This window comes from Leptinotarsa decemlineata, unplaced genomic scaffold (assembly GCF_025532065.1).
Source record: "Leptinotarsa decemlineata unplaced genomic scaffold, Ldec_3_MD MMD2_tig00081391_RagTag, whole genome shotgun sequence".
NCBI classification, from domain to species: Eukaryota; Metazoa; Arthropoda; class Insecta; order Coleoptera; family Chrysomelidae; genus Leptinotarsa; species Leptinotarsa decemlineata.
The window spans coordinates 24329-36981 of NW_027412749.1; the positions used below are offsets into that span (position 1 = coordinate 24329).

The 12653-nt window shown below is 34.8% G+C and overlaps 1 pseudogene; it reads right to left on the minus strand.

Annotated features, from left to right (window-relative positions):
* Window positions 1–7241: 7241 nt before the first annotated feature.
* LOC141487432 (oxaloacetate tautomerase FAHD2A, mitochondrial-like) lies at window positions 7242–11624 on the minus strand (annotated as a pseudogene).
* Window positions 11625–12653: the final 1029 nt, after the last annotated feature.

Genomic DNA, 12653 nt, shown 5'->3' on the forward strand with positions numbered 1-12653 from the left:
TTTATAACTGACAGATAAATCAAGGGATTTGTTAACAAATTTGAAATCAACTGAGAAAGGTGTAGATGTTAGGGAAAGGAATTATGAATATTTTAACTGGATTCGAGTTTGATTCGATCGGTTACCGTTTACAGTTAATTTCCCGTTTTTGCAAACAACTATACAAGGATATATTCGAACGCATTAATTATATTCGAACACATATTCGAATCCCTTTAAGGATTCCGTACTCCGACGGAACACGGAACGGTGAATTGACGACTTTGGTTCCGTGAATGTCTTGCCGCCGAAATTCAAATTTGTTGTGATACTTTTGGTAGCCATTTGCTAATTTTCGAGTTTATGTCTAAACTTCTCGATTTTCGGATTAATCAAGTATGATCATCTTTTATAAGAATAGGAAATTTTTATTCTTGGCATTTGGATGCTGGTAAAACATTCAACTAACTCACTTGTTGGATTCAATTGCTTATGGAGAACAGAATCTTACTGATTGAATTTTGGCTTCTTGGGACAAAAGTAAACCTATAGGCCACACGACACTACAGGCGAGTTGATATTTATCAACGAGACAACTCATATATTCAGAGAATGAGCTTGATCATTCTGTCCAGACTCCAGACGTATCGTCCCGGACATCACTTCCAGTGAAACCGTTTCCATCTAATATGAATCGTTTCATTTATAGGCTTTCTTTCATCTGAATACCGCTTCCTCGTGTTAGTATTGCTATAAGACTAGACATCCTTGCATGAATGCCTAATACAGTAGTAGCAGTAGTTAGTAGTTAACCGCTGTTGTACCGATCACAATTGTTGTACGGACAGAGCACTGCAGACCTAAGTTTGTAACTCTAAAACCATTCTTGTTCTGCAAGCCATCTTGAGGAGAGACACACACATATAAGCTTAGTTATTAAGATAGGGACAAATAACTTATCAGAGACTAGATTTTTGATGCTTGATCTATTATCTCAACAAATATTTATGTTCTTCAAACCTGCCCAAAAGGGGAAGAATATTAGTGTAGGATATATGCTTTTATGCCTATGTAGATGAATTCATTCTCTCGACCTACTGTAAGCTGGCGATATAGCTATAAAGGGGTGTTGGTGAGGAAACTTTTTTGCAGTTTGAGTCGAACTGCAGTTCATCGAGCAATACATGAAGTATCAATTCGAATAGTTGAAGTGATGGGTGCAGGCAGAATGTATAGTATTCCCTCAGAATATTCGGGAAAGGAATGTATTGAAAATGGCTTTCATGGAGAAATGGAGAGGACAATTTGCTGTAGAAGGAATGAGGGTTAGAGATAGAATTGTCTAGCAGTATTACCTGTTGTAATTTGTAGGAAATCGAACTGTAAACTCTACTGAACCAGGTTTTAATCATGAATATACAAACGATACATTTTATATGTATTAACAATGACATTAAAACTCATTCAATCAACAACGATTTCCAAGGAATCATAAAAACAACAAGATCAATCGAAATGAAGTGAACATGGATTACTTCAACACTCCCACTCTTTGTTCACTTCGAAGACGTTACCCACAAGACCTTGTCGATTTGTTGAAAATTTTTCTCGTGGTAAGGGTTTGGTTAAAATATCTGCCAACTGGTTTTCTGATTGGGTGTAAACAACAGTGATATTTTTTTCGTTTGTGATGATCATTATAGCTCATCAAGTTTATAGCACTTCTATTATCAACAAAAAGTTCCGTTGGATTTGAAACGTCAACATCAATTTCTTTAAGCAACCTTCTCAACCATATATTTCTCTTGCGGCATCCCAAGCTGCAATATATTCAGATTCTGTCGTGGATGTTGCAACACTTTTGTCGTTGAGATGTCCATGTAACTGGACAACCTGATAATAAAGTAACATAGCCAGTTGTTTGAATATCTAGTATCAATGTCTCCTGCAAAATCTGCATCTGAATACGCTTTTAAATATTCGTTGCTCCCACCATTGTATAGAATTCCATAACTTTTAGTACCCTTTAGGTATCTGAAAATACGTTTGACTGCTTTCCAGTGCTGCTTTCCTGGATTTTCCAAATATCTGCTAACTCTGCTCACTGAGAATGATATATCTGGACGAGTGACAACCGCTAAAAACATGAGACGTCCTATAGCTTCCCTGTACGGAATATTTTTCATATATTATTTTTCTTCCTCGTTTTGGGGGCTTTGAGCTGCATTTAGAATAACATTCATTGTGGAAGTCCATTTTGTGTCTCTTATGTGGTGGTTCCACATCATCTCTCTGGGCATAGTCTTTGATGTTGACGGTTGGTTTATGTTCTTCAAACCTGCCCAAAAGGGGAAGAATATTAGTGTAGGATATATGCTTTTATGCCTATGTAGATGAATTCATTCTCTCAACCTACTGTAAGCTGGCGATATAGCTATATCAAAGGTAAAGTATAACTTCAAAACAGCGACGTCTCAAGTATCGAAGAGACATCCTCCTTTTTTCCTTGGGGAGCCTGGGTTCATTAAAGTCCCCTTAGAATTGAAACATTTGTGCTATAGGGTAATATAATTTATATCTTATGAACATTTGGTATTGTTTACAATTAGAAAAGTGAAATCTTCTCACATTTGAAACTTTGTGGCCTCAGGAGCTCAAGGCTCCCTGCCCTGCCAGTATTATAGGGGGAGTCCTATAATAACGGTTGAATAAAATTATAAACTGACAGATAAATCAAGGATTTGTTAACAAATTTGGAATCAACTGAGAAAGGTGTAGATGTTAGGGAAAGGAATTATGAATATTTTAACTGGATTCGAGTTTGATTCGATCGGTTACCGTTTAGAGTTAATTTCCCGTTTTTTTTCGTATGCTATATAAGCTCCAGGGTTGATCAAGCGGGTGGCGCTCTACCCTCCATCTTATCCACGCCCTTCTTCACTGTTAAACAGCTGACGGCCTACCCTGGGAGCTATGATCTCTCTCTATCTAGTCTAAATTTTATTTTGTTAAAAGTGAAGTTCACGCGGACGCCACCTATTGTTCACTAGCTGAACTTATTGGAATACGGATCCAATAGAAATGTAGAAATTTTTCTGGCTATGGAATGTTTCATTGTCGGGGTTACATAGTTCTTACCCTCACAAACAGACGGCAAAAAAGGTGCCAAATCAATTTTTTTCTTTCCGTGATTTCGTTTTTGGAAATTACATCCGATTACATTACTCAAAGCATTGGGTATCATTATGAAACTATACTGTGACGCAACTCCCTCTCCTAACCCTTGAATTTTTTTAGTACAGAAGAGTCATTGTAGAAACCGAGTATTCCTATCGAGTATTCTAATTGGTTGGTTTACGAAATGATATGCTATTTAAACGGCTTGTATTATCGTTCATTTCTGAAACAGATAGATATCAAGTTGACAATGTTATTGAATTTTAAAATAAGATTCGTTGATAGAAAAGTTTACGCGGACGCCACCTAGAGTTGACTAGCAGAACTTACTGGAATGAAGATCCAATGGAAATGTAGAAATTTTTGTGCCTATGGAATTTTTCATGTCGAGGTTATATAGTTTCACGCCTTCACAGATAGATGGCAAAGGAGGTCCAATAGCAATATAAAATAGCTCATTTTAATTTTTTCTCAATCTATTTTGATACCAGATCAATGTAAATGGGTTCACATGACTATATACTTTATAAATTTTGAATAGTTCATAATTGAACTACATACATACAACAGAAGTACATCTATGTTGATTCTCTTCTTTTACTTGTATGAGACTGAAGCTTTACTTTTCATAAAGTTATTTTGTCTGAACTCGGACGTAATTTTACAAAACCCACAAAAAATCATGATTACTTTCATAATCGATAATGATCCCATGTTATTCAAAGTCTAAAGTCAGAAAACCGAGATTGAAGTCATTGAATAAAATGAAGAAATCAAAATCATTGTGAAATGATATACAACAAAATAATGTCAGGAATAATTCTCAGATGATGTGGTGCTGCAGGTTTTTCCGGGTTTTCCTGCAGCTGAAAAAGCAAATGCGCCACTGGAATCAATGAAGTCGCCCCGGAGCGCCAATTAATTTTTATTGTTGTATTTATTTTATTTTTATCGTTGTTTTAACACATCGTAATAATTCTGTAATCAAATATTCCAGTCATTCTCCCCCAAAATATGGTAGATCGGTGACCAGAGCCGAGTTTAAACTGTGATGTGATCTAAGTTTCAACTGTCTCAGGAGCCAAGTTTCGACTGTGAAGGATGACGGGTTCAATTTTGACGGGGCTCAGTTTCAACTGAGGAAAAAGACCAGTTTGAACTGTTGCAGGAGTCGTGTTTCAACTGTGGCGGGTGCTGGCTGACGGGTCCCAAATGATATGCTATTCACTGGCTCGTATCACCGTTTATTCCTGAAAGAGATGGATATTGAATCATTAATAAATTGGTGGATGTAGCCGTCACTACGTGGTAGGAAATCATAATGAAAAAAAGAGAAATGAAACTCTTTATGTTTTTACCGCTTTTATTTGTAACTAACGTTACTGCAGTTTCATCCTATACGGTGTTACGGTTTCATTTTGTCATTTATTCTGTTTTGAGGTCGACGACTATCTAAACCTGAAATGAATACTTCCTTGAAAGTTTTGGGATATTTTAATACCTCGTCATTCGTTTAGTTCTCATTCACTGACAAACAACTATACAAGGATATATTCGAACGCATTAATTATATTCGAACGCATATTCGAATCCCTTTAAGGATTCCGTGCTCTGACGGAACACGGAACGGTGAATTGACGACTTTGGTTCCGTGAATGTCTTGCCGCCGAGATTCAAAATTTGTTGTGATACTTTTGGTAGCCATTTGCTAATTTTCGAGTTTATGTCTAAACTTCTCGATTTTTCGGATTAACCAAGTATGATCATCTTTATAAGAAGGAAATTTTTATTCTTGGCATTTGGATGCTGGTAAAACATTCATCTCACTTGTTGGATTCGATTGCTTATGGAGAACAGAATCTTACTGATTTGAATTTGGGCTTCTTGGGACAAAAGTAAACCTATAGGCCACACGACACTACAGGCGAGTTGATATTTATCAACGAGACAACTCATATATTCAGAGAATGAGCTTGATCATTCTGTCCAGACTCCAGACGTATCGTCCCGGACATCACTTCCAGTGAACCGTTTCCATCTAATATGAATTGTTTCATTTTAGGCTTTCTTTCATCTGAATACCGCTTCCTCGTGTTAGTATTGCTATAAGACTAGACATCCTTGCATGAATGCCTAATACAGTAGTAGCAGTAGTTAGTAGTTAACCGCTGTTGTACCGATCACAATTGTTGTACGGACAGAGCACTGCAGACCTAAGTTTGTAACTCTAAAACCATTCTTGTTCTGCAAGCCACCTTGAGGGAGACACACACATATAAGCTCAGTTATTAAGATAGGGACAAATAACTTATCAGAGACTAGATTTTTGATGCTTGATCTATTATCTCAACAAATATTTATGTTCTTCAAACCTGCCCAAAAGGGGAAGAATATTAGTGTAGGATATATGCTTTTATGCCTATGTAGATGAATTCATTCTCTCGACCTACTGTAAGCTGGCGATATAGCTATAAAGGGGTGTTGGTGAGGAAACTTTTTTGCAGTTTGAGTCGAACTGCAGTTCATCGAGCAATAACGTGAAGTATCAATTCGAATAGTTGAAGTGATGGGTGCAGGCAGAATGTATAGTATTCCCTCAGAATATTCGGAAAGGAATGTATTGAGAATGGCTTTCATGGAGAAATGGAGAGGACAATTTGCTGTATAAGGAATGAGGGTTAGAGATAGAATTGTCCAGCAGTATTACCTGTTGTAATTGTAGGAAATCGAACTGTAAACTCTACTGAACCAGGTTTTAATCATGAATATACAAACGATACATTTTATGTATTAACAATGACATTAAAACTCATTCAATCAACAACGATTTCCAAGGAATCATAAAAACAACAAGATCAATCGAAATGAAGTGAACATGGATTACTTCAACACTCCCACTCTTTGTTCACTTCGAAGACGTTACCCACAGACCTTGTCGATTTGTTGAAAATTTTTCTCGTGGTAAGGGTTTGGTTAAAATATCTGCCAACTGGTTTTCTGATTGGGTGTAAACAACAGTGATATTTTTTTTCGTTTGTGATGATCATTATAGCTCATCAATTTTATCACTTCTATTATCAACAAAAAGTTCCGTTGGATTTGAAACGTCAACATCAATTTCTTTAAGCAACCTTCTCAACCATATTATTTCTCGTGCGGCATCCAAGCTGCAATATATTCAGATTCTGTCGTGGATGTTGCAACACTTTTGTCGTTGAGATGTCCATGTAACTGGACAACCTGATAATAAAGTAACATAGCCAGTTGTTGAATATCTAGTATCAATGTCTCCTGCAAAATCTGCATCTGAATACGCTTTTAAATATTCGTTGCTCCCACCATTGTATAGAATTCCATAACTTTTAGTACCCTTTAGGTATCTGAAATACGTTTGACTGCTTTCCAGTGCTGCTTTCCTGGATTTTCCAACTGCTAACTCTGCTCACTGAGAATGATATATCTGGACGAGTGACAACCGCTAAAAACATGAGACGTCCTATAGCTTCCCTGTACGGAATATTTTTCATATATTATTTTTCTTCCTCGTTTTGGGGCTTTGAGCTGTATTCAGAATAACATTATCGTGCATTAGGTGGAAGTTTTCACCAACAGCACCAGCAAACGGACGGACGATAGGTAGAAGAATGGTGTCGAGGTACTGTCGAGCTGTGAGGGAGCGATTTGGAAAAACGAGATCGGTTCTGCCGCCGATCATGATTCCGCCCCATAGCATTACTGTACCACCTCTGCATGTGTGGACTTCCTGGACGTGTCTCAAACGTTCATTATTTCCAGGTCGTCTCCACAGTCTTACTCGACGAGAATCTGGATGAAATCCAAATCTGGATGAAATCCAAATCTGGATTCGTCTGTAAACAAAACTGTGGCCCAATCATTTGCATCCCAGTTTTGATGTTCTTGCCACCACTCTAATCTTCTACCGCGATTGCCTCTCGACAAAGGTGGACATCTAAGTGGCCTTCTGTTGTGGAGATCTGCGTCATGCAGTCGATTTCTGACAGTATCACGACCAATGGTTACCTGGTGCGTCTGGTGCAACACGTTAACCAACTCAGGTGATGTGATTGTCGGTTGTCTTCTCGCGGTTAAGACCAAAAATCGGTCTTGAACTGCAGTTCTAGCGCGTCCTCGCCCTGGAAATGCAACAAAAAATCTTTTACCCCAAAAATCTAAGAAAGTGTACGAAAAACTATATCAACGGTTTATGGACTGGAGAAATACAAATAATATTTCGACATTCTCGGAAAATGTTTTGATTGCCTATTTTCAAGTATTGATGGAAACTATAAAATCATCTAGTATATGTATATGGACACATTACTCAATAATAAAATCGTTGATAAACATCAACCATAATATAGACATTTCAAAATATAAGAAGCTACAAGCGTTATTCAAGCGAAAGTCCGAAGGATGTGTTGGAAAAAAATCAAAAATATTTTCACCTGAACAATAGAAAACGTTTATCGACGAAGCACCCGATGAAATATACTTATTTTAAAAGTAAGTACATATCTACCTAACATTATATTTTTAAATACTTATTTTGTCATAATTACTTTTTCTATTTGACATATGCAAGATATTTTATTAATTTCCCAAAACTTATTAAGGTACCTCGTGGCGTAGCGAGCGAAGGAGTTGACTTCGATCTTGACGGCTTGGCAAGACGCCGGTTTGAATCTTTTTATTGTCATTTATTTCTTTATTTTATAATCATTTTTTTTGTTTTAGGTAGCAATGATTTTTGGAATAATGGGAGCATGTCGAAGGCATGAACTACATGACCTTAAATGTGAAAATGTCAAAGATATGAATGGAATCTTAATTGTTAATGTGGTAGAAACTAAAACAAAAGTACAAAGAACATTCACAATTACCGGCAAATATTACGAAATTAGTAAAAAAATATATGAATATACGGCCGAAATTTTGCCCCAACCCCATCTTTTTTCGTTAATTATTTAATAGTAAATGCACAATTCAAAACATAGGTATTAATAAATTTGGAAATTTAGGAAAGAAAATAGCAATTGTAGCTACTCTTTTTGCAAATACATTTTATAGGTGTAAAAAACTTTTTCAGTAAAATTGACATATTTATCAATATAACCATATCTTTTTCAAATTTCACATTTACAGTTGAAAAATCAAACAAAGTTTTTTATAAAATAACAATTTATTAGGATAACAAGGTTATGTCAAGAAATAACATGTCCTGATAAAATTTAAGATGAACACGAGCCTGACTGAGCAATGCAGAAAATATATAAATTAAATAAGCATAGAAATAATATATAACTTGAACATATATGACATACCTAATAGTTGCAACAATATTTGTGAAAAATTGGTTAAGGCTTTTGCGGTCGAGATTTTCAGTGTTACAATCTTCATTCGGGTTTGAAGGCCATCGTAGTTTGGAACTTTTCGCCAGCACGAGTGGCTGGCTTCTTCAAAGGTTCATTCATCTGATGATCCATGAATCATCAAGATGAATAAACTTCTGAAAAATAGCCACTCGTGCTGGCAAAACATTAGAATGCAGTTCCAAGCTACGACGGCCTTCAAACTGAATGCAGATAGTAACACTGAATATGTGTCAACTTAATACACATGAGAGATTCTCAAATATAATCAATCCCACACATCAAAAAAGCTTCATCCAACAATTAGTAGATTAAGTAACCTAGGAGTTAAGTTTATTCAAACTCTATATTTATCTTATTCCCACAATGAAACAGTGAACTGACATCTATCATTCAATGAAAACCAAACCTGTTCTTGTATTTGGAGAGCAGTTTTTAACATTATTGTCATAGGTCTCTGTACTTTTGTATATCCCTCTAAATCGTAAATATTGTCTTTCGGACTGATTCTATAGGTATTCTGATTTCCTTTTCCTTTTTAGTCTTCCTTTTGCAAGAAATCAGACTATCATGTTTTCAGCCTTCCAATCCCTTCGATTTCACTCTCCAGAATATTCCGGTGGGTTTCTATGCATACCTACAGGAGTACCCGTCAGTATGACATCACCTGGATAGAGGTAACAATTCTGAAATACGAAAGTTAGATGTATAAAAAATGACTTCCTGATCAAATCAAGAAAATGTATGATACACGTTTCATAAATCATACCCAACTACTATTATCTATTAAGTGTAGTTCTCTACTTTTTTTTAAATTTTTGTGAGATATCAAAATCTATGTATTACTATGACATGCCATTCATATTCAAAAGTTCAATACTAGATAGATAACTATGTTTTTGAGATAATGTCCCATTTTGACCTATTTTTTACAGAATGCCATTCGTAACACAGAGTTAGATCTCATTTTTTTTTAAACAAAACGCTTGAAACTGATATTATTTTCATGATATATCCATTACTGTGTCACTGTACTTAGATCATTCAGAAGTTCAATAATTTATAGATAACTATATTTTTAACGGTAAGTAACTATATGTATGAGCTATACGAAAACAATTTTTAACTAACTACTGAGACAGGTAAGATACCAAGAAGTCTATCTTGAATATAAGTTCCGATGTATTTCCATTCTGTTTCTGAACTCCATTAACCCAAGATTTAATTGCTAGATTAGATGGATCGACTTTGTTCTTAGTGACTACAGCCGGTCCTAGAGGACAAAATGTATCCATAGACTTATTGCCCGTTGTTCCGTTTCTTCTGCCAGTCTCTAGCACTGATATCTTGAGCCACTGTGTATCCGAATATTGTAGTCATTGACTTAGTCTTTTCTTATTGCTTTCGCTTTTTTCCCTATCACTACTGCCAGTTCCACTTCCCAATCAACACCCTGTAAAACATTGATGTGAAAATGTTTATTGTATTGGCAATATCACTTGTTATCTAAATCTACTGGTAGCTATGATAATAGTTATACAATTTTCACAATAAATTTATTTCAAGACACGTTTTCAGTTGGATTGGTACGTGAAACTATTCTACAATGTCTTCTATATATAACAGTAGGTAATAACAAAACTAAATTAGGTAAACGATTCTAATGAAACAGGTGATATGAAAAAAAAAAAAGCAATTACAATACAATAAAAAACTAACAGGTAAGAATGGAACATATAAATACATACGTACAATAAATCCAATTGTTAAACTACTAGATGAATGTCTTACAAGCCTACATCGTAGACCACTTAGAACCCAAAAGTAGCACACTACATTGGCCACAGTATGAATTCCCTATTGGGCCATTAGAGAAATATTGAAATTATATGAGAAACATATATTGAGCCAATATAAGTCTACCTAAATATAATAGGTAGTGTATTATTCATATCATATCTCTCCTCTAAATAATGTAGTCACTGAATATATTGCTGATTTATCCAGTTTCAAATCATAGTATTCTACAATATATATGGATGATGTGTAGAATATCTCTTTAAACAACATTGATATTGATTTGATTGGTGATGGCGAAACATCCAGAGAAAATTCTATAATATGACTGCCCTTAAACGTGACGAAAGATACGGATATTGTAATTACTAATTTCATTTTTCTGTTTTTCTTCATGATAATAACAACCATTATTATTATAATTATTATATTTGAAATGAATCTGGAAATGTGGACTTACTAATTTTCAAATGTGATTAATTCACTTATTAAGATGATTATAAGTTGGAAATATTAGGAATCCAATATTGGGAAAGTGAGCGAGAAGTTGGCAAAACAGACAATGAGAATGCACCACGGAAATACAACACCGCAACCACGCCAACGCCGATCTTCCTTCTTCTGTTCTTCACAGCAGTTACCTTTTTATGGTTGACATGTGTATTAAATTTTTAGGTTATTTTTTAGTTTTAGTAAGTGGATGTGTTGTGAAACTTGAAAAAACGAAGGTAAGATTTATTACTTATAAAGTAGATATTCGCTTCTGACAATCTCATGTACAAATTCAGTTACACACATGACAATTTATGCATGCATTTTTGTGTTATATTATTCATATAATATAAGGGATTAAACTTCTGAGATCATTCTAAGGTTATAGTTTAAAAAACATCAGTATTGATTTCATTTTGATTCAAGCATAGATAATGTTTATATCAATCTGGGATAGATGGAACGCATCATTTGAATGAATATATATCGCTTGAAAGTGTAATTCCATTATTGGCTCAATACCCACCGAATGTTGATAACAAATATTCCAATATCGGTGGCAGCATTTGAAATGAATATACATATTGGCCTGACGGTTTCGACTTTGGTGCATAAAAAATTCTTACGTTTGTGATTGGTGGTATCTCGACATTGCTGAAAGGTCCAACGATACAAGAAGAGAATTTACTGAAGATCATTGGTTCTTGAGGTAGTGGTATATTTGCTCCTCACAATGTCCACTATAATAAGTCCCACACAGGCAACTTTGTCTGGATTGGTAATAGGGATAAAAGTTCAACTTTGTTGAGAGGTGTTTATACCGATTTACCTTCTGCAACTATTCTGAGAAAGAAAGATATAGAGTTGAAAATATTTTTGGTCTTCTGAAGGAAATACTTCCGTATCTTACATGGTATTATAGTCTTGAAACCGACAGGGGCAGATTGTATTTCTTAGTTTGTTACCGCTATAACTCTTTACAGTTTAGGACAGATATAAATTTTTCTATATCTATTATAATCATTATAACACTGATGATTATCTAAAATATTTTGAACAATAAATATAAATATCAGAAGTTGTAGTTAAAACATACCAAAAATATTACTGCTGTAGAATATTTATTAAGTAAGTTTATCATTTTTTTCTTTTTAAAACAACTCGAAACTATGACTTTCTCACTGGAGTCAAATTTTTTCATGAGTGAAGTATTAGTAGACTTATCTGTAGTTACTGAGATATCCATTAATTCGTTTAATGTGAAAAAAAATAAAAATTTCACAATGAAAAATGTAAATAGCCGAGAGAAATGGCGAGACAATCAGTTTCAATACTATTAAAATATAATTACGAAAGATTTTATACAAAAAAAATACGTTCACTATGACATTTGTACTGTCGCTGCCAGTTACGTTGGTTTTCATCTGCGTCCCAGGGAAAAGTAACAATTTCAACTCTTCTCTTCATAGATTACTGATTACTTTTGAATGAAAAGAGTTATAATATAAAATTTTCAAAGGAACCTACTACCCCCATAATGTGTTTCAAAAAGTGTCCGCCGCTATTTATGATGAAATATTGTGCCTGAACCAAAACAGAACAGATTTAACTTCATCATTGAGTTCAAACCTCGGTAGTGAAAAAACTGATTTTCAGATGAGTCTGAAACGAATGAAGTTTTGAAAAAATACCCACTTTCGCAGAAAATAAAAAATGGGAAAAATTTTCTTCATCTCGGTATTTCAGTGAAAAAATTCTTTATCTCTGATTGTTTTGTGATTATTAGAAAAAATGGTCTTTTGACAAAATAGATTTTTT